At 35.6% G+C, this 12,860-nt stretch overlaps 1 protein-coding gene and 1 long non-coding RNA gene across 2 annotated transcripts in view; one reads left to right on the forward strand and one right to left on the reverse strand.

Annotated features, from left to right (window-relative positions):
* Positions 1–12,860, forward strand: part of CMTM8 (CKLF like MARVEL transmembrane domain containing 8) — a 44,754-nt gene that overhangs the window by 25,169 nt on the left and 6,725 nt on the right. The gene's annotated exons all lie outside the window — the stretch shown is intronic.
* LOC148128860 (uncharacterized) overlaps positions 1–12,860 on the reverse strand; it is a 38,112-nt gene that overhangs the window by 2,040 nt on the left and 23,212 nt on the right. The window contains exon 3 of the long non-coding RNA XR_015745834.1: positions 8,664–8,785. This is a non-coding gene — a long non-coding RNA (uncharacterized LOC148128860). The remainder of the gene's footprint in view (positions 1–8,663; positions 8,786–12,860) is intronic.

The following is a 12,860-nucleotide window of genomic DNA, read 5'->3' on the forward strand; positions in this document are numbered from 1 at the left end:
AAGTGGCAAGAAATTATACAATGGGTAGTAGTGGGGTGGAATTGCTTGTATCCTGGGTCTCAAATTATTCATGTCTTATTAAATATGTGAATCAGGACATGCCCTTCCCTGCTAATTCTAATTCACCTTGCAGGTTATGTGAAAACTCTAACCGTGGTTTATTGTTGATAGTAGCACAACTCACTGGGAAGTGAATTCTATTAGTATTTGGTTTAACTTATTATTTTAAATGGTCAGTGACATGGACACTTCACATAGCAAGTTTAAGCACTGAAGAAGCAGTGATAGTTGGACACCTATGATACTATAGAAACAGAAAACAGAAGCAAATAAGCAATTGTTCATGGTACATTTTAAACCAGTAGTTAAATTTATTTCTGTGTTTCCTCTAAACAGTCTGTGGAGCAAAGAGTATCACATCATGAAGTAATTATCAATGATCCCAATAACCACAAAATTCACGGGGAAGTGAATTCTAGTAGTATTTGTTTTAACTTATTACTTTAATGGTCAGTGACATGGACACTTCACATAGCAAGTTTATGAGAGAAATGTCTATGTATCGTAAAGGCAATTTTAGTTTCAGTTGAATGGCATAGTAAACTTTACCCTGTAAAGGCTGCCATGTATATTTTATTGTTCTGTCACAACCAATTGTGTCACTTTTACAAAGTTTTGAAATTCATATAGATTACTGACAGTGATGCTTTTTTTCGTCTATCTCTCTGTATGAACCTGACATTTTAATTAAAGATCATATATAATGTTAAGCTACAGTGTGATTAATTCATCTTTAGATTAACATAAAATGTGAACAAATACCCTGTATTTTCCTTTCTGGATTAGATTGCATTACAGTAAGACAAAAATTCAAACAAACTACATTAAATATAGCCAATATGTTTAGAGATAATAGTACACTTGTAATTCATCTGCAGCCAAGAAATTGGCAAATATTAAGCAATGAAACAATTAAAGTTTCCTGCATCTGTTGCAATTTCTATATATAATTCATTCATATTCAAGAGAAATTTGGGATCTCCCTTAGGCAGCAAGGGTACGTATCTTATGATCCTGAAGCTTTAAAATCTATTGTTGGACTGCATATTTTTTATCCCTCAAAGTTGGCATTGCTAAGATTGATTGGAGTTATACATCATGATCAATGATATCAGACTATTGAGAGATTAGCAAGGATCAATTTGGATTCAATACCTACATCCCAGTTCCACCACATGTATTCAAAAACCAACCCTGTTTCTGTACTTTGCCAGCTCTGAAACAATGGAAAGGGATCCAAATAATCTGCTTCATCTAGGGCTCTCTAAAGCTTTCTCAATAATCTTCCTTGAAAAGAATACATTGGAGACAGATCAGAAATTATCCCACAATGGCTACTTAAGAAGGGTGTGTGTTACACTTTCCTTAAGAGCAAATGAGACCACCTTGTCTCTCTGGGAAGATTGCCACCATTTGAAGCTAACTACATGTTCCCAACTAGGCCTGGATCTAAAATGCAGGTATGTCCACTCACGGCTCCAAGTAGGCAGTTTACTTCTTCAGACCCAGCAACATCAAACTCTTTCCAGATAATCATCCTTTAAGTTAAGTATACAATCTGCACAATCAGAGTGCCTATTCAAACTGTTTAAATCAATGGATTCATTTTAAAAAATCCTCGCAGCTTGTAGGGGATCTTACAACCCAGTCCTCCCCAGTAAGGATCAAATCACCTTTAAAAGATGGCAGTCTGCTGATATCATAAAACTAGCAAAGTTTATATTCTTATTACTGCAGTTTGCTCCCTAACAAAGACTATCTATTCACTCTTCATTTTCTGGCAGTATAGCTCTAGGTGTCACACACATAAGTGTGGTTTAAAGAGTTTATTTTCCCTTCAAGTTTAGCAATTCCCTTCACCCAGCTTTAGAACTGTCCCAAATAAACCCAGCTACAAGCAGGCCAAGTTTAGTCCACAAGGCAATGGCCAATAGTCCATAAAAAATGGAAAGTTGCTCTAACAAATAAGTCCACCAAACAAACTTAATTCACCAGGTCAAACTGAAATATAACCACAAGAGCTCATTTGGCAAGAGAAGTTCAGAGTCTTCAAAGTCCAGCAGGAAACATGAGGAACAAAGATAGGCAGCCAAAAATCAAATATGTTCCCAGCAATGCCTCTCCCTGACTATTGTGAAAAATAGCTTTCTGGTGCAGCTCATCAAGAGGGGTGGGGCTTTCTCCTGAGTAATCTCAATTGCTTTTGTTTTTGCTCTACCCTGTGTGCTCTCGGATCTACCGTGGAAGACAGCTCCTCCAGCTTCTCTTCACTGATCATCTCCCCCTGCAACCTACCCCCAGCTGAAGCCCCTCTTTCGGCCAGATGTTCAGTCATTAATTAACCCAGTTTATGATGTGCCATGAGTGAGCTCATCCTTCCTTGAGCTGACCTCCAAGGAAGAATCTGAGGAGTTGTCCAAGGGAGACATCATGCTCTTCTGCCATTTTGTCTCCCAGATCTCTTCTAAAAACCTGGGATCCTCCACAATCCACAAAGACAAACTATGCAGGCACAATCAAGGCTGTCCCCATCCTTTTGTCTAAATCTCTGAAAGCTGGTAAAATGTCTGAGGTAATAACAGCCATTTCTCTTTGATCTCAGCTGTGCCATTCAAAGCCAAAGAGAGCATATTCCTGAAAGGCTCCTGAGTTCCCTTTCTGTGCCACCCAAAAGTTTCAATAATACAAATCCTCTAAATTTTACACTCTTGCATGAGAAGTGTAATATTACAAGTGGGAGTGGAATAGAATGACTAAGAGAAATCATTGTCCTTCTCTGCCTCTCACACAAGAAGTAATAAGACTCTTTCCTTTAACCCTCGATGCTCCATTTCCACCCATCTAGTTCCACAATGAAAAGTCCTTGACTTCCAAAATTCAGTTCTCTGGCAAGCACAGCAGTGACAAGCATCAGAGACTCAGAAAAATCCTGGTAGGTCAACTAAGGCACTGATATTTCATCATCCTGTGGTCTTAATTATCAGTGGAGAAAAGATGACAGCCACTTAAGATCATAGGCCCTGCAGAAGCCACGGGACTTTGACCAGCTCTCATATTAGTCACTGTATTGATCCCACTCCTAACCTCACCTAATAAAAGGAAATACTGATCTCTTCTATATACAAGTGCTGTTATCACTATGTTGTAGTTTCTTTGAATGTAGCAAAAAAAAATTGTACTGTATGCAAAATTACTCAGTCTTAACTGCTCACTGACAATCCACCACTAATCATAATATGTTATCTTGTTTGTTTTTAATTTTATTTTTATTTTATGCTTTTATTTTTAATGCTGGTGTATGACTAATAAAAATGGAATCTGATCCCACTCCTACTATTGCCTGCTCACATCATCCAGATATGTCCAGTGAATACGAAATATTTGGTGGTTGTCACCAATGTTCCCAAACAGCAGGCAAGAGGAACAAATCCCAAGGAATCACTTGTCACATCCACAGAGCAAGTTCACATTTTTGTTGCCCCAGTTGCTAGTTAGCAAGGCAGGTGTCTCCCTTCACATTCTTTTCAGCTGATCACTGGCATCCAGAAACAAATGCAGATATTCTTCAGTTGCTCTGTAGATCTTCAGGTTTTGAGACCAAATTCAAGCAACTTGTGTCCAGCATCTCTGTGGCTCTATGCTACTGTCTGCTCCTCTTCCAATGGTCTCAGCCAAGAAATAGCCAGTTGCACAATTACTGGCGTCAAAGTACCAGTCCCTATATCAATCCCTGTTGCTCTTGTTTGCCAAAATCAGAATCCTTAGCACTATGGAATCCTCCACTTGCACAAACTGAACACAACCTCCAAGACATCCATGGTTCAACAATACTATCATTTCCTAAGCAATGAAATTGCAACTTCGAAAGTTTCCGGTTTGTCGGCCGAGCGGTAGGGATTCATGGTTGCACGATCCTTCGCCGCGCTAGTCGTTTTGGGGCTCCGACCCGGACGGGTGCGGAGCAAGGCTGCCCTGCAGGGGTAGCTGAAGGTAAGGGGGATCCGGAGGAAGGGTTTGGGGGTGTTGCAGACCCCCTCCCTGGCCGGCAGAACCCCCTGTTACCAGGACGGTGCAGCGGCGGTCCGCAATGGCCGCCACAAAGAAGTTGACAGCCGGGCAAGTATGCGCAGGAGGAAGAAGAGAAAGTTATTGAAAGTGAAAGTTCTTCTTGGTCGACCCAGGGCTTTGAGATTTATCTAATTTAATTCCTGGAAAAGATGGTTTTCTGATGATTTCTTCCACAAGAGAAAAAAAAAGCGGCTATTTTGAGGTGCTGAAGGGAAAGTTTACTCTCCCTCCCGACGGAATTAAGCCGGAAGGGAGAGGATAAAAAAAAATATATAAATTTGGATCTTGTTGGAGGAGATGCCTTGAAGACTTGAGGACAGAAATATAATCTTAATAAGGCTTTAAAATATAGATTTGGATTCTTTTTTTTATTTGTTTGATACCACCCCTGGAAGAGGAAGGGGGAATTTTGGCTTGCTTGGATTTATTGAGGATTGTGGATTTTGGGATTGTTTTGCCTTTCTCTCGGAATATTTGGTTGGTGTAAGAAGAAAGAGGAATAAAGAAAAGAAAAGATTTATTTATAATGGCTTTCCTTTTTGAAGACCTGAGGGATGAATATGAGCAAACAAAAGCAGCCTGCAAAGATGGCATGGAAAAAGCTTTTCTATTTCTAGAAATGGCGCTGGTCAATTACCAACAGACAATGGAACAGATGGAAACGGAAGAAGAACAACAAGGAAGAGATGAAGACGCCATCTTCATTGAATCCCAAAACTTATCTAAGGAAGAAGGAAGGAAGAGAGCAAGGAAAATGAAGGACTTAAGATCTAAAAAAACATTTGAGAAAGAGAAAAATATGATGCAAAGTAAATATAATGATAACAAACAAGAGAAAAAGGGAACACAACAGAGAAGGGATCCCAGCAAGGCAGAGGTTAGAAGAAGAAGGGGGGGTAGGAAGATTTGGTGGGGGAAGAAAGAAAGGGGAAAGGCGGAGAAAAAGCCTCAAAGCTTTAAAATTGGATGGGAGAAGAGGGATTTTTTTAGAGACAAAGGATGAAATATAAATTTCTGTAAGAAAGATTCTGCTAAGGTACAGAAGATGGTATTGTAACATTTATATTTGAAATAGTAAATTAGAATGGTTTAAGATTTAATAAGAAATTAAAATGTTGAAGTTTTTAATAATGATTGATTTTTAAAATGTAATAAAATATCGAAGGAAAGGAGGATACAATGTATTTAAACATTTTTGGTGGATAGAATGTACCAAGCAGAACCAAATTGGGTATTTGTTATGCTGAATGTTAATTTTACTAACTTAGGGGGAGGATAGAAAGGCATCATACTCTGATTAGTGATTTCAGGAGAAATTCTTTTTATTACAAGAAGAGATAGAGGGATAATGAATGGGCAAAAGATACAAATTTAATGATTTAATTAAGATGGATTAAATAAGATAGAAATGTGAAGAGTGATATGTGCTATTATTTTAGCCCATGCAAAGAGAGGTAACTGGGGCCAAGGTACTTTACTAAAAGATTTTTTTTATGTTTGTTTGTGTTTGTTTGTGTTTTATGAGAATATTGGGGAAATTATTGTAGAAAGACAGGGAAAGATTTAATATGTAATGATTTGTTTGTTGTTGAAACTTTTAATAAAACTTGTTTTAAAAAAAAAAAGAAATTGCAACTTCGAGCTATTACAAAATATCTATGTGATACTTGTCAGGGCTATTGAGTTAGTGCAAAAGTCTGCTTTAAAGTACAATTTTAATGAGAGAAGAATAGATGTCCTTTTCCACTTTCATTTTATTTCATTTTGAGGATTTGCATATCACACAAGTCCTCTTATTTGAAATGATTTATTATGTGAATTTCTGTCTCAAATTTCAATATGGTATTTGGTCCATTTTCACTGTAGATAGAAGATAACATTGTCACAACACTGTTTTTGGAATAGGAATACATCTAACAAAATGGTTATAAGATAGAAAAATATTACCAAACAAAAATATAAGGAGTACAAAATAAATCTGATAAATGCACTTTTTGTTCTTGTTTGTTTTGATTTTGTTTAACCCAAGATCTATACTCTTTGTAATATATTATCATAAAATTAATGCTTCTTAAAAAGTTGTATCTTTCTGAAGTCATAACAAAAGAATAGCCAGTAATATCCCCAGGTTTATAAAGGAATTATTCTTTATCCAGATACAATATAAAGACAAAATATTATCATTATGATTTATGGTAATCCAAGATATATCTATATATTTTAGATTTCTTTCCTCAAAACAAAAATTTTACTGATAAAAAGTAATTGTTCTAATAGACTACTCAGTCTATTAAAAATTTATATGAAATAACAGATCCTTTAAATGGTTTCAGTAAAAGTCAGCTTTTAATCATATATTTAAAATGACAAATTATTTGATTATGTCAATAGTGTGAAAAGTTTATTTCACTTCTTTATTTTGAAATAAACATTTGATTAATTATTACAATTTGGAGATTCTTCTTTCCAGAGTCTAGTTATATTAAAAGTGTGCAGACACGTTGTGCTAAGGTAATTTCTTGTCCCTTTGTCCTGCAGAAGCAGGCTTTAGGGGAAAATATTTGCAGAGCAAGATGAATCTTTAGAAGGTCAAAACACTGCTTAGAAAGTGCCATTGTTAAGAGCAGTTTAAAAACTTTTCATAACACTCAATTGATGAATGAGGTTGAATTTTTTCAGTTAGTTACATTTTGTTATTTACATTTTCTTTACAAGACTGAATTTTAAATCCACACAATTGATTTTAACATGTATGACATTTTTTCCTGATATTTGCTAAAAGAGATGTTTCTAAAAGGGCTTTCACAATATATTGGAAAATTATAATTTTTACTTCGATTGTCAAATAGAGGTTTCCTATCCTTAGTGTGGGGCATAAAAGGAAGAATAAATGTATCAAAATAGTCAAAATCTACTTAACAAGATATAGCCTAATCTGTTTCCATATAAATATAAAACTCAATAGATGTTTAAAATACCAGGTTTATGCTTTAGATTTTCAGATGTTACAGAAATCAATTTCTGGAATTATCTTTTTTCCCCTCCCTGACAAAGATTTGGGTTTCTCACTTCCTTTTTAAAAAGTCAGTATATGCACTGTTCCTGGCATAGTTATTTAATAAATAACAGCACACATTACCAAAATTAACTTGGAAAACCTACCAATATAATTGCATTAGTTACAAGATGCAGTATTCTACATGCTCTGAGTTGGAAAATTCAGTAGTTTTTGTTTTATGTGGGTTTAAAAAACAGTGATTGGGTATGAGTAGTTTAGATTGAAATGACTTTGTTTTATTCAAAATATGGTTGAAGGATATTGCTATGTCATCCCATTGAAGTAAAATATATTGGTTATATTTTTGACTTAGTCTTCAAATTGACTGTACAACTCATAGATTCGTTTTAAATTATATTCCTCAGTCTACCCCAAATTAGATGTGGAGATAAAATTAGGGATACTCATATATAAATCTTAAATTAGAATAAAAGGGGTTGTGACTTCAGTCGTATGATTACACCTCCCATATTTAGTTTTTTGACATTCTCCTTCCTGTAGCATCCCTGACTCCTAGGAATAAAATGTCAGGCCCCAAGATCCAAGAGTAAGAGTTACTTCTGAGTAGTTTCCTTTATTGCCCTTCACCTATAAACATGAGATGAGGTGACTCAGTGGCTTAATGACCCCGGAGTTGGTCTTTGCTGCAGCAGTTTGAGTCCCAGCACTGCATGGCAGGTTGACATTTGTCACTTGCCTAGCAGTTTGAAAGCATGTTCTATGCAAATATATAAATAGGTACCAGTTTGGTTGGGAGACGAACTGGTGCTTCATGCAGGAATCAGATTCCTGCTGGTTCTGAAAAACTTCCTGGTCTGCAATTCCCATTTGCAAGGCAGCTTTGGTGGAAAGAGGGGGCCTAGATGCTGCTGTAGGAAGAGCCACTTGTCTTCTTTTCTGGTGCAAAGGTAGCTCTCCGTCCTGTGACACATCTTGGGAAGCGCATGAGCATGTACCACAAAAGAGCTAGTAAATTGGCAATCAAGCTGCTACTATGATTAACATTGTAGTCTCCTAGCTAATGTAACAAATGCTATACAATAATAATAATAATAATAACATAAACATATAAGAATCTTGCCAGACTATTTGCATAAGATGCCTCTTTGTCCTCTGAAAAGCAGTCCTTTCTCTTGGGAATCCAGACTACATTCACCACAACAGATAATTAACGTTATGCAAATTATTCAAGCATAATTGTCATTTCAGGTGTTCTAAATTTGCACCAAAGCCTGGGTTTCAAAAGTTTTATTTTGAGGCCAGAAGAGAGCCTGTTTAAGTGTTGTTTCAGTGGAATACAGATGATATGACAGTCCCATGTGGAAGCTGTTTTTCTCCAACTTAAAAAAAAAAAGCAGATTCCCATTTTGGAAGCAAAAAGCGAAAAAAAAGGAAAAAAAACCAGAGAAAAGTGAGGAAATCTATGAAATACTCCAGTGCAGGGCTGTCAAACTCTTGTGTCACATGCTGGCCACACCCACACCTGGTTTAGTGAAGGGGGAAAAAGTCCCAATACATCACATGACGCTGACGTGCCGACATGAGTTTGACATCCCTGCTCTAGTAATTCATTTTCTGATTTCTCCTGGATTTGAGAAACTATGAATGAAAAAAAAAAGGATATTTGTTAACTATAGGATTTCTTTTCTTTCTGTTCACCAGACCTCCTTAAGCTATAGTGTCCACTTTCTGAACATTTCTAGATGGGATGTGATTGAATGGAAATATTCTGGTTCAGCAACATTAGAAGAGCTGCAAGCTACCAAGCAGCACTTAAGAACCATAGCCTGGAATTGGCTAAAGTTGCATTGATGGACTATTGCCAATTAATAGAAATGAAGAACTACATTCAAACATGCATGATATAAAAATGTAGATGCTTTATTACTTCACTAGGAAAAATCCAAAATGCAAAAGTCAGATAAGGTAATCACTTAAAGAGCAATGGAAATGTCACAAAGTTCTGAGCAAGCTTCTGTTCACAAGAATTTCTCTTTAGAGTAAAGTTTAAACAAAATATGGAGAAAGAAATGGGTTTAACCTCTAAATATGTCATCTTACATAGAATGCAGGAGTAGTGCAGGTTCAATAGGATCAGTTGTTGCTAAGTGCTAATTTTAAATTGTGCTAGAAGTACAAAGTAATATAAGGTGTCATTCAGGTCTGTTTCCACCTCAATGACTGTGGCTGAACTAAAAGTCAGGAAAATTGTTACCAGGGGCTAATAATTTTAAAAAGCATTATTTTGGTCTTGAGAACTGCAGGTATGGTTAGTGATTTTATAATGTTGCCTGACTGATTTAGAAGGTTTTGTATAAGCATTAAGGTACCAATTTTTGTCACTAATATGTTGGGCCTATCAACTCTATGGTTATATTTGGGTGGGAGTGGGGATACAAAAGGATATTAGATGAATTTGTAGTTATTCTGCCTATTTTATACCATATTAAGACATACAGCTTGAAATTCATGGACAAACCCTCATCGCAAAGATCTACAGTTCTGATCTTTGTAAGGAGTTCCAGTGTAAGCATTTAAAGCTTCTGTCAATGTGAATTAATAATGCTTAAATTCTGTAATGAGAAAGGGGAGCTTAGGGATTTAGATAATGTACATTATGTTTAATAATACTGTATTTGACTATTTTTCTGGAATGTTTTTTTTAATGCTAGATGAGGTCTGGGAATCCAGTAGTCAATATAATTGACTAAATACCTTGTTTATACTGTGCTTATTTTTCTTTCCTATTGGATAAATTTCCTACATTGACAACTAGAGATGTTGTTTATGTATCAGTGTTAGTTCTCATTTTACAGAAATGATGCGACATTTTTAAAATTTTGTACTAAATTCTAATGCTAATTTATGATATATATTGATGTAAAATATTCTATTTTAATAGCACATTGGCTTTATTCTTGCTAACAAAATTTTGTATTAAATGTACCACTGAAATGTTTTCTTGTATGATCAGTGAAATAGTGCAGACGTAAGTATATGGACTTTGGAGATTGCCTTCTCCCAGCCAGCTGTATTCTAAAAGTAGACTGAAATTCTAGAATGCTCATTTTCATAAGCTCACAAAGTAGTTTGAGCATCTATTCTAGTACCATTTAAATCAGTTTTGATGTCAACTTATTGACATTAATAATTAGCTCAATATTGCATAAATAAAACATGATCATGATTATTAGATTTATAATAATTGGACTGATATAAGTAGGCCTGATCTGTCATTGCTGTTCTAATGAGATCTTTGTGGTCCAGTGGAAAACGTAAATGACTAAAGTCAACTGCCTTTTAACTGTTTAATGCATGTTAGCAAAGCTGACTAAAACAGGAAGCCCCCCCTTAGCTGATTATTTTCATGCCTGCTATCAATTGTATCATTGTTTACTATAGTTATTTCCTGTCTTTTCTCTTGAAAGCTTAAAGGGCAATACCTAGGATCTCCTCTAATTTTATGCCTACAATAACTACGAGGTGGGTGAATTTGGTTAAAAAAAGAATAATCTACCCAATGAATTATTACCCAATCTACCATAATGAATTATGTGAACTGAATATTGATTCTTCTCACATAACTCTATAAAGCAATGTTGTTTTACACAAGGAGTTGCTCAGTTTTTTCATGACCAGCTTTTCAACTTTCTTTTTATTTGGTATCTGCTAAAGATGGAAGTTATAATAATTGCAGTCTAACAGAACTTGATGTCACCAAGTTGGAGATGCCTTAGATAGTGGCACAAGTAGGCTAACAGGAAGGTATTGGACATTTTATGCATTTTCTCAACACCAACCTTGCCCAATGGTTCACATGTCAAGCTGTTTTCTTGTTTTAATTACAAGTTATAGAATAAGGACTGGATTGACCCATCATGCTAAATTATAAGTTGGTGTGAAACAAATCTGTTTGGAAATGCCTGAATATATGAGAAAAATGCAATTGGGATTTGTTTACAATGCACTGTTTAAATATATGTGGTTATCTTCAAAATACTCTTTTGACATTTAATAACTGGGCCCTTCCTGTGACTCAACAATTTTTTTCATTTCATGAATACATGAACTTGGAAATTTTTTCTATATTTTTTATTGTTTTGCTTATAGTATCTGAAAATTCTCTACAATAATTCATAAGCATTCATAAAAGGTCTGTTCCTCCAGTCAAAATCATGCTGTTGCAGAAAAGTAGGAACATAGGAAATAAAATTCAAAATTATTTTTAAATTGCTGCTTCCCATAAGAGAACTTGATGTGCCTTGTCCAATCTTGATCTTTCTTTGAGAAAGTAACATTTTATTATAATAGGAGCCATTGCAATTTTCATTTGTTATTTGAATTAGGAAGACTGTTTCCTATATTGAAAAAAAAGATTCACAGAACAATGTTGCTGCTATATATAAATAGAGGGAGTACAACCATAACAGGAAGATGGAGATTTTAAAGCAACAAAACCTGCCTTTATGAACAAAGAAGCTATATACAGCATTGTTCTTTTGAAGCAGTTAGAAATTCTCTAAACAGACTGGCTTATGTAAATAAGAGTTTTGGTCAAGAAGTCAGCCATTGTTTAGCATTCTTTAACAATGACAGCAACAATAAGGGTATTGTATGGATTATTCAGGCATTGCATTGACTAAGCAAATAACATTGCCATTAGAAATGCAGTTGGAGATACTGCAGTATTTACTCTTAACTTAAAATATTTTCACAAGCAGGGGTTAATTTTCCATCTGAAAATTGCATTGAACTTTTAATTTCAAGGGAAATATTTATGGGGTTGCTTTATGATAGAGGAGCTTTTTCCATCTGCCTTTTTAAGGCTTAAAATACAAAAGCTATCTCATAAGCTGTTATGTAAGGTTAGCCCAGATTTTAAAAATAAAACATTCAACTCTTCCCAAAACTTGGAAAAAGAAATGTATCTATGTGGAAGACCTGTCCATTGTGCATCGTAACCTGCCTACTGCAGCTCTCAGCTCTTCCAAATTTTCTACCTAGGTTTATCCAAAGCCCATATTTTAAATATTTGTCAATGACACTCAACTTAGAATAAAAAAGTCAAACTCAGATGCCCACAGTAAACTTCTTGATCCAGAACCTTTTCATCCATGCTGCTGCAATCTAAACCAGAGCAAAAGGGAGAGAATGATGAAGTGGTCTGAATGCTGAAGAAGTGCCAAGTTCCTTAGGAGTAATTGTTTGTCAGCAGTAAGTTAGTTAAACAACTGTTAAGCTAAGAGGGTGCTTGGCTATGTAGAGCTTAAGTAGGCACATGGCTCATTGAACAAACAGAATATGTGGTTTCCCACAATATGCTATGTTCTTATAAACTAACGGGAGCTAGCTAAAGTCTTAAATTTTTAGGAGTCTACTAACTGTGCTTTAATTTGGCAATGTAGTGCTGGCTTCAACAGGGCTAGACCTGACTTACATTTTTGCTTGTTTCTTGTGTGGTAGCCTAATTGCTGTTCTTTGAACTTGGGTCTGTCTGATTGCCCCTCAATACATGGTGGAGCTACCCAGCCTGAAAGATCTTCAACATGTGAGGGAGACTCCAAGTTTCATCAGACTCCATAATTCCATGTGGGACTGTTTGCAGTATATACCAGATCCACCTTGTCTGGGAGATCTTTATGTGTGTTATACTTTGGGCAAATAGTCTGGAATG

Source organism: Notechis scutatus, chromosome Z, assembly GCF_049901735.1.
Source record: "Notechis scutatus isolate UNSWTSFEM ecotype Mainland chromosome Z, rNotScu1.2, whole genome shotgun sequence".
NCBI classification, from domain to species: domain Eukaryota; kingdom Metazoa; phylum Chordata; class Lepidosauria; order Squamata; family Elapidae; genus Notechis; species Notechis scutatus.